General features: G+C 35.1%; 1 protein-coding gene across 1 annotated transcript in view; it reads right to left on the reverse strand.

Moving 5' to 3' along the window:
• The window catches only part of LOC141491469 (FERM and PDZ domain-containing protein 4-like), a 496,143-nt gene that overhangs the window by 45,545 nt on the left and 434,521 nt on the right, over positions 1-16,077 (reverse strand). The window lies entirely within an intron of this gene.

Consider the following 16,077-nt stretch of genomic DNA (forward strand, 5'->3'; position numbering starts at 1 on the left):
TCTGTTTTCTTTCACAACATGACTATTATGGAAATTATTTTCTTGACTACATATGTATAACCTATTTCGAATTGTTTTGTTTCCCAATGAGAGGGGTGGGAAAGGAAGAGGGGAGAGAGAATTTGGAATCAAAGTTTTAAAAATGAATATTAAAAATTGTTTATATAGGTAAGTGAGGGAAAAGTCTGCTCTGTGTCACTGAACATATTTCCAAGTATTTTTTTTTAGGTTTTTTGCAAGGCAATGGGGTTAAGTGGCTTGCCCAAGGCATCCAAGTATTTTTTTAAGTGATTATTCTGTGTCTTTTGCATGTATATTTTAGTTCTGTTCTCATTATAGCCCTATCAGGCAAACTGTGAAGAGAAAATGATGGCATTGTCTAATATCCTGATACAAAGCCAGCTGAGACTTAGTTGTTTGAATAGAGGGGAAAAGAGGATAGATAATTAAAAAACAATGGAAAATTCAGCTATCAGTTATATCTGCTTTGGGCATAGAGTAGGACAAGCACATACAGAAACATTGATGTATTCACTCCTCATTATTTACCCTATTGGCTGAGTCTATTGTTGGTAGCAAGGATCTGCCTGGACAGCAATAGAAATACAGTGATCAACTAAATCACAGCCAATTGAAAATTGGCTGGATATTTTGTTCCCTCTCTGCTTTTCCCAAACTTCCTAGAATTTAGATGATATCTAATCTTATCTTCATGAATCATTGCATTAAATGCTTCTCTTTTATTGAGAAACAGACCATATACAAAGAGAATATTCTTCCAATGTTCAAAAGCAAAATGGATTAATTCATTTTGAAAGAGAGTGTGGTCCAGGGTAGCGGAATGAAAACTCAATTTTATTCAAGGATCACTCAGTTGATTCACTATGAAATCTTAATTCAAAGACCAAGATACCACCCACATTTTCATAAATTCCTCTATGAGAAAGACACTGCAGAATTTTGAGCAAAGTAGCTTACATTCTATTGGTGATGGGGAAGAGGAAAGTGAATGCAAGATGTATACAAATAAGTAAATATAAAGAAATATAAAGAGGAAGAGAACAATAACAATATATGAGGGAAGGTGTAATGGAAGAGATGACACTTGGGCTGATCCTTAAAGGAAGATGAGGACTCTAAAAGATGGACAGAGATGATGACAGACTGCACTCCAGATATGGGGGGATAACTTGTGCAAACATGCAAAGACAAAAGATGGATTGTTGAGTCCAGGAGATTGTCATTACCCTGCCCCCCTCCCCCCAAAAATTATGGATCAAAAATAACAATGTGTTTTCACAAGGACATCACTGATGAGGTCGTATTTTATAAAAACATGTATAAAACAAGACAAGAATGAAAGAACCAAGAGATGGGAAAAAAGAAGGGGCAAAGGCCCACAATAAAACTCAGTATAAGCAAGAGTTATGGGAAAAATTCTAAGAACAATAGCAATTCTTAAATGTATGTTTAGAATAAAGTAGAAAAAAAAGTAGAAAAAATCTCCTTTTGGAGTCAGATGAAAGTTGTCTAAGATGAAGGAACAAGAAAGATTTGTTAGAGAGCTGGCCAATCTGAAATAATAATAATGATATGATAAAGCTACAATGGACATTTATTCAGCACCTTATAAACATTATCTCATTTGATCTTCACACTAACTATGGGAAGTAGGGACTTTTATTAACCCCATTTTGTGGATAGATATCCTCCTTGGACACCATTCCTCTACCTTCCTCTAAATGAGGGGAATAGTCCATGAAGATCTTCATCTAGATGCCTGTTCTTCCTAATACTTATTGAAAATTCATTTATCTCCAAAGCATTCTTTCCTCATATTAGTTGCCTAGTGACTACTTTCATATAATGCTTTAAAGTTTGCAAAGCACATTACATAGATTATCTCATTTGATTTTTTACAACAATGTTATTATCCTCATTTTTTCAGATGAGGAAATTAAAGGAAATAGACATTAAATGATTTGCCCAAAGTGACAGAGATTCTAAGAATCTAAAGTTGGATTTGAATTCAGGTCTTGCTGACAATAAATCTGGCACTTTATTCACTGTGCCTTCTAACTTGTTCAAGTTTTTGAAATCTAAATTCATTCTGGACCATTTAAGATGAATCATTAAACCTATTGATCAATCTTAGGGCCTCGAATGCCCCTGAGAAGACTGGAATGGAAATTAGAATGTGGGCTGAATTAGGATAGATAAGAAATCAAAGATCAGAATAGGATACTACTGAAAGATAAAGGAGAGAAACCTCTGAAGACCTTGCTGGAAGATCAAAAAAGTGGTATATTAGCTTTGGGGAGGACTGAGTGGAGGTCTGAGACAAGTCATACATGAATGGAACAGAGCCAAAAAAAATTCTGATTCCCAGTATTGTTGTATTTAGTATTGGGAACTATAATTAAAGGAAGAAGCTTTCTTCTTTCTCACATCTAGATGAGAATAAAGAATTCTGAAGGTCAAGGTAAATGATAATAACTCAACCTGTAGGGAAGTAGCAGCAAGGTAGAGATTTGGGCTTTTGGGCAGAAAAATAAGTGAAATGTTGGGAGGAGGTTGCCTTTGTACCTTTTGGCAACAAAGTGGAAGATATAATACCAATGGATAACAAAAAGAAAACAGAGTTGCTTAGTTTCTATTTTGTTCCCATCTTCTGCATCAAAAGAAGGTTCTTTAAACTGAAAAGACAAGAATATTTATGTTAAGAGGTAATGAAGGGTATATAGGGAGTCAAAAAGACTCATCTTTCTGAGTGCAAATCTAACCTGATACTTATTAGCTGTATGACCCTGGGCAAGTCAATATGGCTCTGTTTGCCTCAGTTCCTCATCTGTAAAATGAATTGGAGAAGGAAATGGCAAACCACTCCAGTATCCTTGCCAAGAAAACCCAGAAAGGAATCAGATATTACTGAAAAATGGCTGAACAGCAACAACATCAAAAGAAAGGAATGAGACCAAGATTCATATGAATGAATTAATGTAGTAAGAACACCAGAGTTTGATTTAGAATCTCAGAAGCTCTCTTGAGCCTTTGATCCTAAATTGAACTGATTCAGATGAATGAAAAGAATATGAATGCTGAACTACTGTTATTGATAATCTTTGAGTAATTGTGGAAAATACTGCAGATGTCAGAGGGTGGGAAATAAGCCCTGATATTTAAAAAGGGGGGTAAACCCAAAAATGGATTGACAAATAAATGTGATGACTTTTCTGGCATGTTCTAGGATGGATTATATGGATGGTTTGTGAGTAGGAAGGGAAAACAGCATATGTTAATGAAGAGCAAGTCCTGTCAATTTCATCTAGTTCCTTTTCTTAACTTTTTAAAGTAATGGACCCTTTTGACAAGGAGGAAAAGTTTATGGATCTACATTATGGAAATCAATTATATTGAAAAAATTAGTTACAAAACAAAAATATTGCTACCACAATAAGTTCATAGACCCCAGGTTCATGGAATCTCTCTATAATGTTACTTAGGTAGATCAGGGAAATAACATATATATATATATATATATATATATATATATATATATATAGTGGCTAAATTTTATTTTTTTGGTTAGTTATTCATGTTATCTTTGTGAAAAAAATGGAAAAAAGTAGGTTAGATGATACTCTGATTGGGTGGACATGTACCTGAGGTACAGCTCTTATTTAATAAAATCAGCCTAGAGGAAGTCTGTTCACAATTTTTGTTTGTCATTTGGATGATGACACTGATGGTTTACTACTAAAATTTGAAGATGGCAAGAATTTAGGAGAGACAGTTAATGCATTATAAGACAAAATCAGAAACTAAAAACCATGGACAGGATGGAATGATGGAAACAATCTAACATGCTGAAATTTAATATAAATATAAAATCTTTGCACTTAAGTTTCTAATAATCAATTCGCAAAAGGGGTAATTTTTCAATAAAAGGGTAATGTGGTAGAAAAAAAGTGTTGGACTTGGAGTCAGGAGGACCTGCATTTTAAAATATTGCCTCTGACATTTGCTATCTTTTTGATTATGGGCACATCACTTAAAGTCACTTCATCACACTGCATAACAGTTTCTTCTCATGTAAAGTAAAGATAAATAATGTTGGTTGTTCCTACTTCATGGTGTAGGTTGTGAGGTTTAAATGAAATAATGCATGTAAACTGCTTTGCAAATCTTTTAAAAGCACTATATGAACGCAAATTGAAAGTGTGCTAGCACAAAGGTGACGTAAAGTGTCCATACTGAGAGATCACACTACTGGGGTGGGGATCAAGACATAAAGGAAATAAAACTTAAAGAAAGAGCCAATATACATTAAATATTTATAGTAGCACTTTTTAAAGAAGTCAAGAACTAGAAACAAAGTAAATACCCATTGATTAGAGAATGGCTAAATAGATTGTGGTTCATGATTACAATTTAATATTTATGAACTATAAGAAATTATGAATATGAATAGAGGAGTCATGGGAAGATTTATATGAACTGATACAAAGGGAAATAAGCAGAAGCAGGAAAAGAATATACCATAATGAATACTAAAATAGAATTATAAAGAGGGGCAATGACCTCTGAAATGATGTACTTTGTAGTTAGAATGACTAAGCAGGAGATAAGAAGACATTTGAGAAGGTACATCTCTCCTTTGAAGGGGTGGGGGAACACTAAATATGACCCACAGCACATATTGTTAGACTTGATTAATGTGCTGGTTAGATTTTTCTGAATTTTTAAATTCTTTATGATTAGAGATAGATCTTTGGCTAGGGGAAGGGGAAAGGATATATTGGGAAATAAAAATGATGTAAAAACAAAAGCTATTCATAAATATTCCAAAACAACTTTATAAGTGTCAGTTACTATTATAGTTCATGGGGGAAAAGGCATAAGAGATTTTAGTAGTAGGTTCAATATGAATTTGTAGAGTGATATTGTTTCTCAACAGGCATTAATGCAGCCTAAGTAAGAAACCTAGAATGAAGGAGTTATTTATGGTTTCATAGATTTAGAGCTTAAAAGGACTTCTGAGGTCATCTAGGGCAGCACCCTCATTTTGTAGCACAAATGAAGGTTCAAAGGGACTTATTTCCATCATATGGCTTATATGTTGTCAATTCCTCTGGACTTGAGCCCAGCTCTATTGACTTTAGAACCAGTTCTCTTTACCGGTGTAAGACACTGTGATAATTTTACTATAGTCTGCTGGTAAGATCCCAGCTGAAACATCATTCTGGGTAACTATTATTAAGATAGAGAACCCTTAGGGAAGGCAGATAACTGAGTGGAAAAAATCCAGAATTTGTACAGCTATGTACACATCAAAGACTATCTCTTGAGTATAGGACAGGATATTATCCCAAAGACGGTAATTATGATAGTGAGATCTGGTCCCTGGGTGTGCTTGTTATGTAGATTGGTGTCATTATTGAAGCAATGAAACAAAGACTTGGTGTATTTGTGACAGTGTGGCATGGTTGCTGAAGAAGTAAAAAAGAACAAAGCACCCGTGTGAGAGAAATTGGAGTTAATGTGTGAATTAGTGTTACAGCTAAGTTGCAGGTGTTGGACCTGGAGCCAGGAAAACTTAAGTTCAAATCCTGCCTCAGACACTTATTAGCCATGTGTGACCTTGGGTTAGTCACTTAACCTCTGTTTCCTCATCTGCAATTTGGGCATAATAATAGTATTTACTTTTCAGGGTGGTTGTGAGGTTCAAATGAAGTAGTCAATGTAAAGTGCTTTGCAGATTTTAAAGTGTTATATAAATGTTATGTATTATTATTACTATTACTATTATTATTATTATTATTACTACATACTGGTGAACTTGTATGAGGAAGAAAAGGTATTTGCATATGCATCTTTGGAGATGAATGCACATTCTGAGAGGGTGATGGAGGATGAGCAACCAAATCAAGATCTTCATAGATCATTCTCTCATTTAGAGAGTGAGAGGAATGTTGTTCAAGCATAATGTAAGAGATATTTCTAGGATCAGGAAGAAGCAGAGAACCCCTGGCTATGTAGGTGATTGGAAAGTTTTGGATTCTGTGCAACAGATTCTGTTCAATGCAACATTTTTGGAACTGAAGAATAGACCCTGGTGGACATAACCATCTGTTTGGCAAGATTCTGTGTCTCTGCATGAGAAAAGAAAGGGTGTGGGGAATAGCTAATGGACCCAGGGCCTCAATGTGAATGTTAAAAGTGGTAGGTGGATTGTGAGTTCATGTGGGAATCTGTTACATTTTTAATAGATACCTTGATAGATTAGACTGTGTATTATTCAAAGAAGAGTAATCAGAATGGCAAAGGGTTTAGACATGATATCATATAAAAATGGCTGAAGAAAATAATTTTAGTTTGAAGAAAAGGGTATTCTACTAGGGGTATGGCAATTGTCTTCAAAGTTTTGAAGGGTTGTGAAGGAGTCTTAGGTTTCAGAAAGTCTAGGCAGAAATAGGACTAAAAATCAGTAGTTATGGGAAAGCCAATTTTGTCTTAGAAGAGGCAAGAAATCCCTAAAAGTGAGATAAGAAGTAGAACTACATAATCTAGAATGTTCCTTCCAACTTTAAGATTCTATGATTCCATACTGCAGGTAAAACACTTTGGTGATCAATAACAGTTACTGATTAATAATAGTTTTCATAATATACTCACCCAATATATTTTTAAAGATATGACTATTAATTATAGAAATCTTTGTCTAAAGTAATTTCCTAATTCAGGACAAAGCCCAGTGATTTATATTTTTATGGACACTGAATTATACATCTCCAGTTTACTTACCCTTCATATGATCATATATTATATATTACATTATCTATTCATATATTCCCATAGGAAATGGGAGTAAGAAGCAAAATTAATTATTTTCACCTCAATTCAGTACAGGTAGACTAATTAAACTATAATTATTCATATTACCCCAGGGTTCATTTTTAGGGGTACTGTTTGAAATTTTGGCTTAAGTACTATCATAGCCCCATAATTAATTTCTCATCCCTTTTGTGATGAACTAAGTACTTAGAGAACTGTATAGAATGTTAATTCTTAGAGACAGAAGCTCTCTTTCTAAAGTATGGGAGAGAAACTATATTATGATAAGTTTTTCTTCAGAAACAAACTACTTCTCTTGACAAGTTTTTTAAATGACTAAGAAAATTCCATTGCAAAGAAAAAAATCCTTAGGTTTGAATACCCTCATCTATCTTCTTATTTGTGGTCCATGATAAGTGACAATTAACAAAGAAATAATAAAAGGAGTGTCTAATTTACTTTGAAAATGTCACCTTTTAGTTTAGGGAAACATTATTCTCTCTTAATGAATTGAAGCAGGTTATTTACATTAACAGAATGTGTGTATCATAGGTGAAGCATTTGTGTCTGTGTGAAAGCCACATTGCATTAATGACATTAGATGAGCTATTGTGACACAGAACATCATCATTAGGAAAGAATCGCATAGATGAATTTTCCAGATTACTGTGAATTATTCCTTTCAATACTAAAACTTAAAAACAGTTTTAATCTTTAAAAAATACTTTCCTAAAATACATTACATATTTCCCTGCCTTAGTGAAAGTATACTCAACATATTAATGTTTTCTTGGTGGTGCAATGGATAGAGAACTGGGTCTTGAAGAAGGAAGACACGAGTTACAATGTGGTCTCAGACATTAGCTATTTGACACTGTGTAAGTTACTTAACTCTTTTTGGCTTTAATTTCTTCATCTGTAAAATGGAGATAATAATGGCAACTGTATGTGAGGGTCGTTGTGATTATCAAATATGTTTAGCATAGGGCCTGGAAAATGTAAGAGCTAGGAAAGTTAGCTTTTATTAGCATTAATCTCTCTCTCTCTATGTATATATATATATATATATATATATAAATATGTATATATATTTATATACATAAATTATGGCATAGCACTCTGCTACAGTGATGCTTGTAAGGCCATTGAGATGTATAGTATCACTGTGAGAATAATGATTTCCAGGTTATTCCATCTGTTCCCAACTTTTGGCAGTGAGCTTACCTCTAGTAGTATTTAATGCCCCTTGAACTACTTTCCTTTCTTCCCTGCTCCCCCTCTTTTAATTAATGTCCCATAACTGCCTTTGAAGGAGTTTAATTCCCAAGGTTCCTATTCCCAAGATAATCAGTTAATTCTGGATTATAAATATTTTGAAAAAAGTTGGTGATTGAATTCAAATTTTCTCCCTCTAGGCATTTTTAATTTACACCAAAATGTACCTCACTCTAACTTGGCATTCACTACTATCACACAAAATATTTAGTGATGGAGATACATGATGGTGTGATGAAAAATGGCAAAAATCTATGAAAATCAGATTAGTCTGAGAGACATAGGAGAGGAAGATGCTATGGGATGGGATGGTTATGAAATACTTTGGTCTTGAAGAAAGGCCCATAATTTACTTTAGAACCTCTTTAATTTGAACTTCACTAATTATAACTTTGTGAAAAATGACCTGGGTTAGGATAAGGTCATTAGTATATGAAATGTGAAGAACAATAGACCATATAGCTGAATGAGCCTCAGAGATTATTTATCTCTTCTTCTTACATAATTTTCTTGATAAGGGAAGTTAGGTCCAGGGAGGTATGATCACTTGTGAAAAATATCATAGAGGGGATCAGATCAGCAAATTAAAAGGATGACCAGTGTTATATAGGAAAGATTCAAATTTTTAAGAACAAATGTGCTCCAACACATTGTCTATAGTGTAAATGAGTAATAGCATTAATTATAATTGAGTTTTATCTACTCATTAAAAAGGCCATATGGGACCTCCATTTGACAGTATATTTTTATCTCTTGACATTGCTCTTAAGTATTTAAAAGTAATAACAATGTATTTAATGAAGTTCTATAATTCAGACTTTTCACTAATTAACTGATCTTTCCTCTATTAATCCTAACTCTTTAGAATTTATTATATAGAATCACTTATTTTTGCAATATCATTTTTTTAGGGTTTTTTTGCAAGGCAATGGGGTTGTGACTTGCCCAAGGTCACACAGCTATTATTAAGTGTCTGAGGCTGAATTTGAACTCAGGTCCTCCTGACTTCAGGGCTGGTGCTCTATTCATTGAGCCACCTAGCTGCCCCTTGCAATATCATTTTAACAAAAGGTGATTAGTATTTAAAAAGAACACCATTGGTTTTCTTTTACATTTTTCAATGAATTCAGGTAACTAATTTAGTTATTTTGGTTTCTTTGGTGTACCCTCCTTCTAGCCTTAGTGTATGAGGTTTGGGAAGAAGGGTTTGGGAACTATGGAAAAGATGGAACTGGAAGCAATGGAATAAGAGTCTAGATGGTGGAGACAATATCATTCTATGCCAAATGAAAAATAGGAAAGAAAATACCTCTGTATTTTATTTTATGCACATGTGTGTATCTGTATTGTGTGTACATATGTTTAAAAAGGAGGTTCTCTGATGTTATTTCTTCTGACTTTAAAAAAAATAGTAGATTAAATGCTGAAGTGTAGAACAGGGAAGGAAAAAGATTTAAAAAAAAAAGAAACGAAAAGTCTAGACTACCACCAGAAAACAGTATTAATGAATCCCTAGATCTACTAGTCACTGATTTCTATTCAAAACAGTGCCTTGTACAATGTTGTTCATTCTGAAGATGCTCAATAAATATTTGACAGTAATAATAATTTCAGTCATATTATCTAAAGAAAAGAAAACATTTCAATTGTACTAGATAGAAAAATAGAAAAGAGACATGGGCTAAGAAGTATGAAGATTCATTTCATGTGAGTTATAGAAATATATATATATATATACATATATATGTATATGTATATATTCTCTCCAACCAGATGTCTAGAGGTAGAGCCTGTTTTCTTTAATTCCTTTCCAATCTCTATAGTTCTAAATCTAGTTCCATAAACTTGATATATTCAGTAAATGCTTCATGAAAAGAGGAATGAATGGAAATGATTTGAAAGACTGTTTTTAAAATGGGATGGCTGGCCCCAGTCTCATTGCATCTGTTTCCTCTTCTGAAAACAAAGGTAAAATTTGGCTTATTTCAGAAGAAGGGGCAACTGCTGGCACATGTGATGGACATACTAATAGGGGCTCCATTTTCTCTGTTTTAATCTCTTATTTGCATCCTGTTGAACAAGAATATAGTCTCAACTTGCAGCATGAGCGATGAATCTATTCTTTGCAGCTGTCAAAGCTCTTTCCTTTATGCTGATGTCCACAATATTCCCTATGTTTGCATTACCTTACTCTTTATCTCTTTTTGTTGGAAGTCCTGTCCATCCTTTGGTGCATCCTAGATGGTGCAGTGGATAGAACACTGGCCTCGGAGTCAGGAGGATGAGAGTTCAAATCTAACCTCAAACATTTATTAGCTGTGTGACCTTGGACAAGTCATTTAACCTTGATTGCCTCTCATCCAGGGCCATCTCTGGTCGTCCTGATTCACATCTGGCCACTGGACCTAAATGGTCTCTCTGGAGGAGAAAGTGAGACTTTTGACTTAGTACAGCACCCCCTCACTCAAATCCAATTCACGTGCTTGTGATGGCATCACCTCTTTGATATGATCTTCCAAGATGAAAGACAATTATTATTATCGATCTTTTAATTCATCATAAAAATTTCCTGATCTCCCTAGAGAATAATGATCTTCCTATCCTTGCCCCCTCTTCAACCTCCACCTCCCTTGTATACTTATCATATCATTTGATATTATATTTATTTGTACATTTGACATATCTCCCTCCTAGGTTATAGGTTCCATGAGGGAGAGAGATAGCATCTTATTTAAAGTTTGTGTCTTCTACAAAAATTCCATTTTCAGAGGCTCTGAAAGTCCTCAGTGCCTAATTAGTGACTATGGAAGTAGAGAGCTGTAGGCACTAGTAACCTGAATGTAACTATAGCAATGACTATAGCAATGGAAACCCGATACTATTTTTAGGAGTTAAAATCTCTTACCATTACATTTTCTTAATACGAGGAGTCTGAGAAATCTCTGAAACAAACACGAATTCCATAATCCAATGTCTTTAACACAGCAAGATTGGAGAAACTGGCATTTTCTGAGCTGATACTAATTTATCTTGCCCATAAGAGGAAGGGAACAAGCTTTTATTAAGTGTTTATTCTGCCAGGTGCTATGCTAAGCATTTTGCAAATATTTCTTTTGTTCCTTATAACAGCACAGAGCTAAATGTTCCTTAAAATAGTTGAGAAAACAGAGGGAGACAGAAATTAAGACACAGTTACTAAATGACTAAAGACTAGATTTGAACTAAGGTTTTCCTGCCTCAGGTCCTGTGTTGTATCTACTATACTCATTTATATTATCTGTTTATTGGAATGTAAGCTTTTTAGGCCTAGGGCTATTTCATTTTTTATTTTCACCCTCAAGGTCTGGACTGATAAATGATTATGAATTGAGTGAGATTGTTATGGAAATAAATAATAAACTGTTTGAGGGAAAAATAACACTGCAGAGATAAAATGTAAAAATTCATCTAAAACAGGAGCAAGTTTCACATTTTGATTGTTTTTTGGGTTCAGAGATCAGTCAATAAACATTTATTAAGTGCATACTATGTGCCAGATACTGTGCCTCTGGCATCTCTCACAGTAGCTGGCACAGTGGTTCAGATAGCAGATACTACTACTACTACTACTACTACTACTACTACTACTACTACTACTACTACTATTAATTTCATTTCATTTTTTGCTATTACCATTCACTGAATGAATGGAATGTCCATCATTTGAAAGGGAAAAAATATAAAAGAGAAAGAAAGGAATTTCAGGAGACAAATAAAAACCAAATATATGGTATTAACTATAAATAAAGGCTACAGATAGCTGAGAACCACTACTTATCTAGCTCCTTCTGCCATTGTGACCCTCTCTGGGATTCTAGCAGCTGTTTGTGGACTCGTTCTATGCCTACACCAAACCATGCCTTGGCAATACAGACAGACCTACATGTTGAATCTGGCAAAAGGATTTCAAACATCAGTCCTTCTCTTTATTTGATGATATTATGCAGAGGAAACTAAACATAAAAATGCCAGGCAGCAAGTTGTAAAAGTAATTAAAATGCTAATTTTTATTGTCAGTAATAAAAGTAGAATTTATTGACTTTCAGTCCACTGGATCATCTGTTTCTTTCTATGAAATCTGGAATCTGGACTATGTTGGGTAAACAAATGTAATCCAGCATCAGGAATAGCAATAATTTAGTGAATTCAATAGTAAATTGCTTTATTCAGGAACAAAGTGAGTACATTCAGTATGTATATATTTTTATATACATGTATTAACAACTCAAATGTTTCAATTATAGAAGTTATGATAATAGAAACTGTGGCATACTAAAAAGATAGAGAACCATAGATTCTCAGAATTAGAAGAAATCTCTTAGAGTATTTAGGTTGTTTCTTTTTTTTTTGAGTTTTTGCAAGGCAAATGGGGTTAAATGGCTTGCCCAAGGCCACACCACTAGGTAATTATTAAGTGTCTGAGGTCGGATTTGAACTCAGGTACTCCTGACTCTAGAGTTGGTGCCCTATCCACTGAGCCACCTAGCTGCCTCCTCTAGGTTGGTTCTTAACTGAATTGCTATGTGGTGTAATGGCCAGAGCATTAGTCCTAGAGCAAGGAAGATCTGAGCTCAAATCTACCTTGTGATTTTTTTTGGCTGTGTGACCCTGGGCCACTGAACCACTCTCAGCCTCAGTTACCTCATCTATCACATCCAGAGTTGTTATAAGGGTCAAATGAGATAAAGCCTATAAAGTTTTTTTTATAAACCTCAAAGTACTCTATAAATGCCAGCTATTATTATTTACAGGAATCTCCTCACATTATGCTTTAGAAGTGGCCACCACCCAACCTTTGCTTAATACTCTCTAGAGTCAGTTCATTCCACTCTGTGAGCCCTCTCATTGCGGACCCTAGAAGAGTAATATTGACAAAATAAGGTATGGCAAATATGAAGGGGAAACCCAGAACTGACCAGCAAGAGGAGGCATAATTTTCCCATTGTCTGTTTTTTTCTTTTTTATCTTGTGTGGTACCAACAGCTTTGGAACATAATTGTCTCATAGAAGTTGTAGGGAGGAGAGGATATTAAAAAGGAGGTTGTGGGGGGTGGTAGCTAATATTAATTAAGCAGTCACTGTGTCCTCTTTAGGGGCAGCTATGTTATATAGTGGACAGAGGACTGCCCCTGAGGTCAGGAATGACTCATCTTCATGAGTTCAAATCTGGTCTCAAACATTTACTAGCTGTGTGATCCTGGGCAATCCTGTTTAACCTTGCCTGCCTCAGTTTCCTCACCTGCAAATTGAATTCGAGAATGAAATGTTAAACCACACTAGTATCTTTCTTTCCCAAGAAAACTCCAAATGGGGTTGAGTCAGACACAAATAAAATGACCGAGCAACAGCCACATAGTGAATTCAGAAAAGGGGAGATCATTGTGAACTGTAGGGTTTGTTTGTGTGTGTGTGTGTGTGTGTGTGTGTGTGTGTGTGCTTTATATGTATTATCACATGAATGTAGCATTAGAGAACATCATTTAGTCCAACCCCATCATTTTACAAAGGAAGAAAATGAGACTCAGAGAAATTAATTTGCCTTAAGTCACATAGGTAGTAAATATCAGAGCCAGAATTTTTCACTGACTCACTATTTTGTTTTCTTTATTTTATAATACTGAGAAGATTGTGCTTGACATTGACCTTAAAATATTGAAGGAACCTGGATAACTGGATAAGGGTAGAAAAATCATCCAAAAACGGAAGAAATGGTTGAGAAAAATATAGTTTGAGGGGAAAGATACTTCAAACAATTGTGATGCAGTTACTATAAGTCACATATAATACATGCCTTCCTGAGTTACATTGCTGAATTTTGATTTCAAATATACAGTCACAATTATAGAGAGAGGGGGTTTCTAATGAACAATGAGAAATTTCTAAGGATGTAATAATCACCATCAATCATCATCATCACAATTCACATTTCAAAATAACTTTAAGGTTTATAAAACTACTTAACACCCTGTTATATAGATGTAGGTGTATTATTACCTTTATTTTATAGATGAGGAAACTGAAGCTTAAAGAAACAAATGACAGGGTCATGCAACTAGGAAGTATTGAAGTAAGAATTTGAATACAGTTCATCCTGACTGTATCTCTAGGGCTTTTTCCATATAATGCATCTTGACTTTCCTACTAATTTTCTCACTTTATTCAGTGCATAAAACATCATATTTTTGTTAAGTAAGCTTTCAGATGTTAGCAAGGATGAAACAGGAGGGTAATGATTTCATGTTTCCATTGGATTTAAAGGATTATTTAACCAAATAAAAAGCAGACTTTAAGTTCTATCAAGAACTGGAACTGTTCAATGTCTCTCATTGGAATATATTTCGACTTGTGCCACAGAAATGTTTTAGACAGCAGAAAATAATTAAAATGTGAGTGCCTCAGAGTTAAGTGAAAAGGAAAAATTAAACTATATAACCTAAAAAATAAATCATGCAATCTTTGCAAAAGCTAGGCTATAATTCATATTCCACTTAATTGAATAAACATTGATTAAGTGTCAACTGTGTGCCAGATGCTTGAGATATAGGGCGAAAAGAAAGTGAATCTTAGTCCTCAAGTAACTTATATTCTACTGGGGGGGATAGGGTACAATGTGTGGAGAGAGAGACATAGGGAGAAAAAGAGATGAGAGAGAGGGAGAGAGAGAGACAGAGACAGAGACAGAGAGAGATACAGAGAAAGACAAAGAAAGACAGAGACAGATAGACAGAGTCAAAGTGTCAGAGAGACAGAGAAAGAGAGAGAGAAACAGACAGAGACAGAGGGAGATGAGAGAGACAGAGATAGAGAGAGAAAGAGAGACAAGGAGAGAAAGAAAGAGAGAGACACAGAGACAGAAACAGAGGGAGAGAGAGACAGAGGAAGAATGAGGGACAGAGAGACAGTATCAGAGAGAGACAGAGAGAGACAGAGGGAGATGAGAGACAGAGAGACAAAGAGAGAGGCAGGGAGGAAGGGAGAGAGAGAGAGGGATAGAGAGAGAGAGAGAGAGAGAGAGAGAGAGAGAGAGAGAGAGAGAGAAAGAGAGAGAAAGAAAAAAGAGACAGAAAAAATCAGAGAGATACAGAGAAAGACAAATTGAAACAGAGAGACAAAGACAGAGAAATACACAAAGACAGAGAGAGAGAGAGAGAGAGAGAGAGAGAGAGAGAGAGAGAGTAGGAGGAAGGAGAGAGCACTGGTAAAGGAGAAGGATCCTACTTGGCTTATGGAGGAAGTTGGCATTTGAACTAAGCTATGAAAAAAAAGGGGTACTGATAGCAGAGCTAAGAGAGAGGGCCTTCTAGGTACAGGTATGTAACCTGGGTAAAGGGATGGAGGTAAGAGATGGGAGCCAGAGGCTGAATGCAGGGAGCAGCTTCTAGGCCAGTTTGACTGGAAGGCAGAGCGCATGAGGCTAAATAATACTAATTAATTATCAAGATCAGATTGAGTTTGTTCTAAAGCAATAGGGACTAGGTAGTGGAATGAATTGAACAGTGATCTAGACTCAGGAAGACTTTAATTCAAATATGACCTTGGGTACTTACTAGCTATATGACAAGCCTGAGCAAGTCACTTCACCTCTGTTTGCCTCGGTTTCCTCATTTGCGTAATGGGAAAAACTCTACCTACTTTAACATGGCTGTTGTGAGAATCTAATGATATAATTGTAAACCTGTGTGCTTAGCACATAGAAAGTGCTTATTATTGTTGTGTGAAATGGTCACACAATGGCCCTTGGAACAATAATCTGATAACCATGTGAGGCAGTTGAAAGAGGGAGACTGCAAGCTGAGAGAACAATCAGGGAACTATGGTCATTTTTCAATCAGGGAGAGGTGATGAATCATTGAGACTTGTCAACTCACTGACTAAAGACGCTCAGGAGGGAAGAGACAGGAGAGACTAAAAGCTACAAAGATTGTCTAG

Source organism: Macrotis lagotis, chromosome 6 (genome assembly GCF_037893015.1).
Source record: "Macrotis lagotis isolate mMagLag1 chromosome 6, bilby.v1.9.chrom.fasta, whole genome shotgun sequence".
Classification (NCBI taxonomy): domain Eukaryota; kingdom Metazoa; phylum Chordata; class Mammalia; order Peramelemorphia; family Peramelidae; genus Macrotis; species Macrotis lagotis.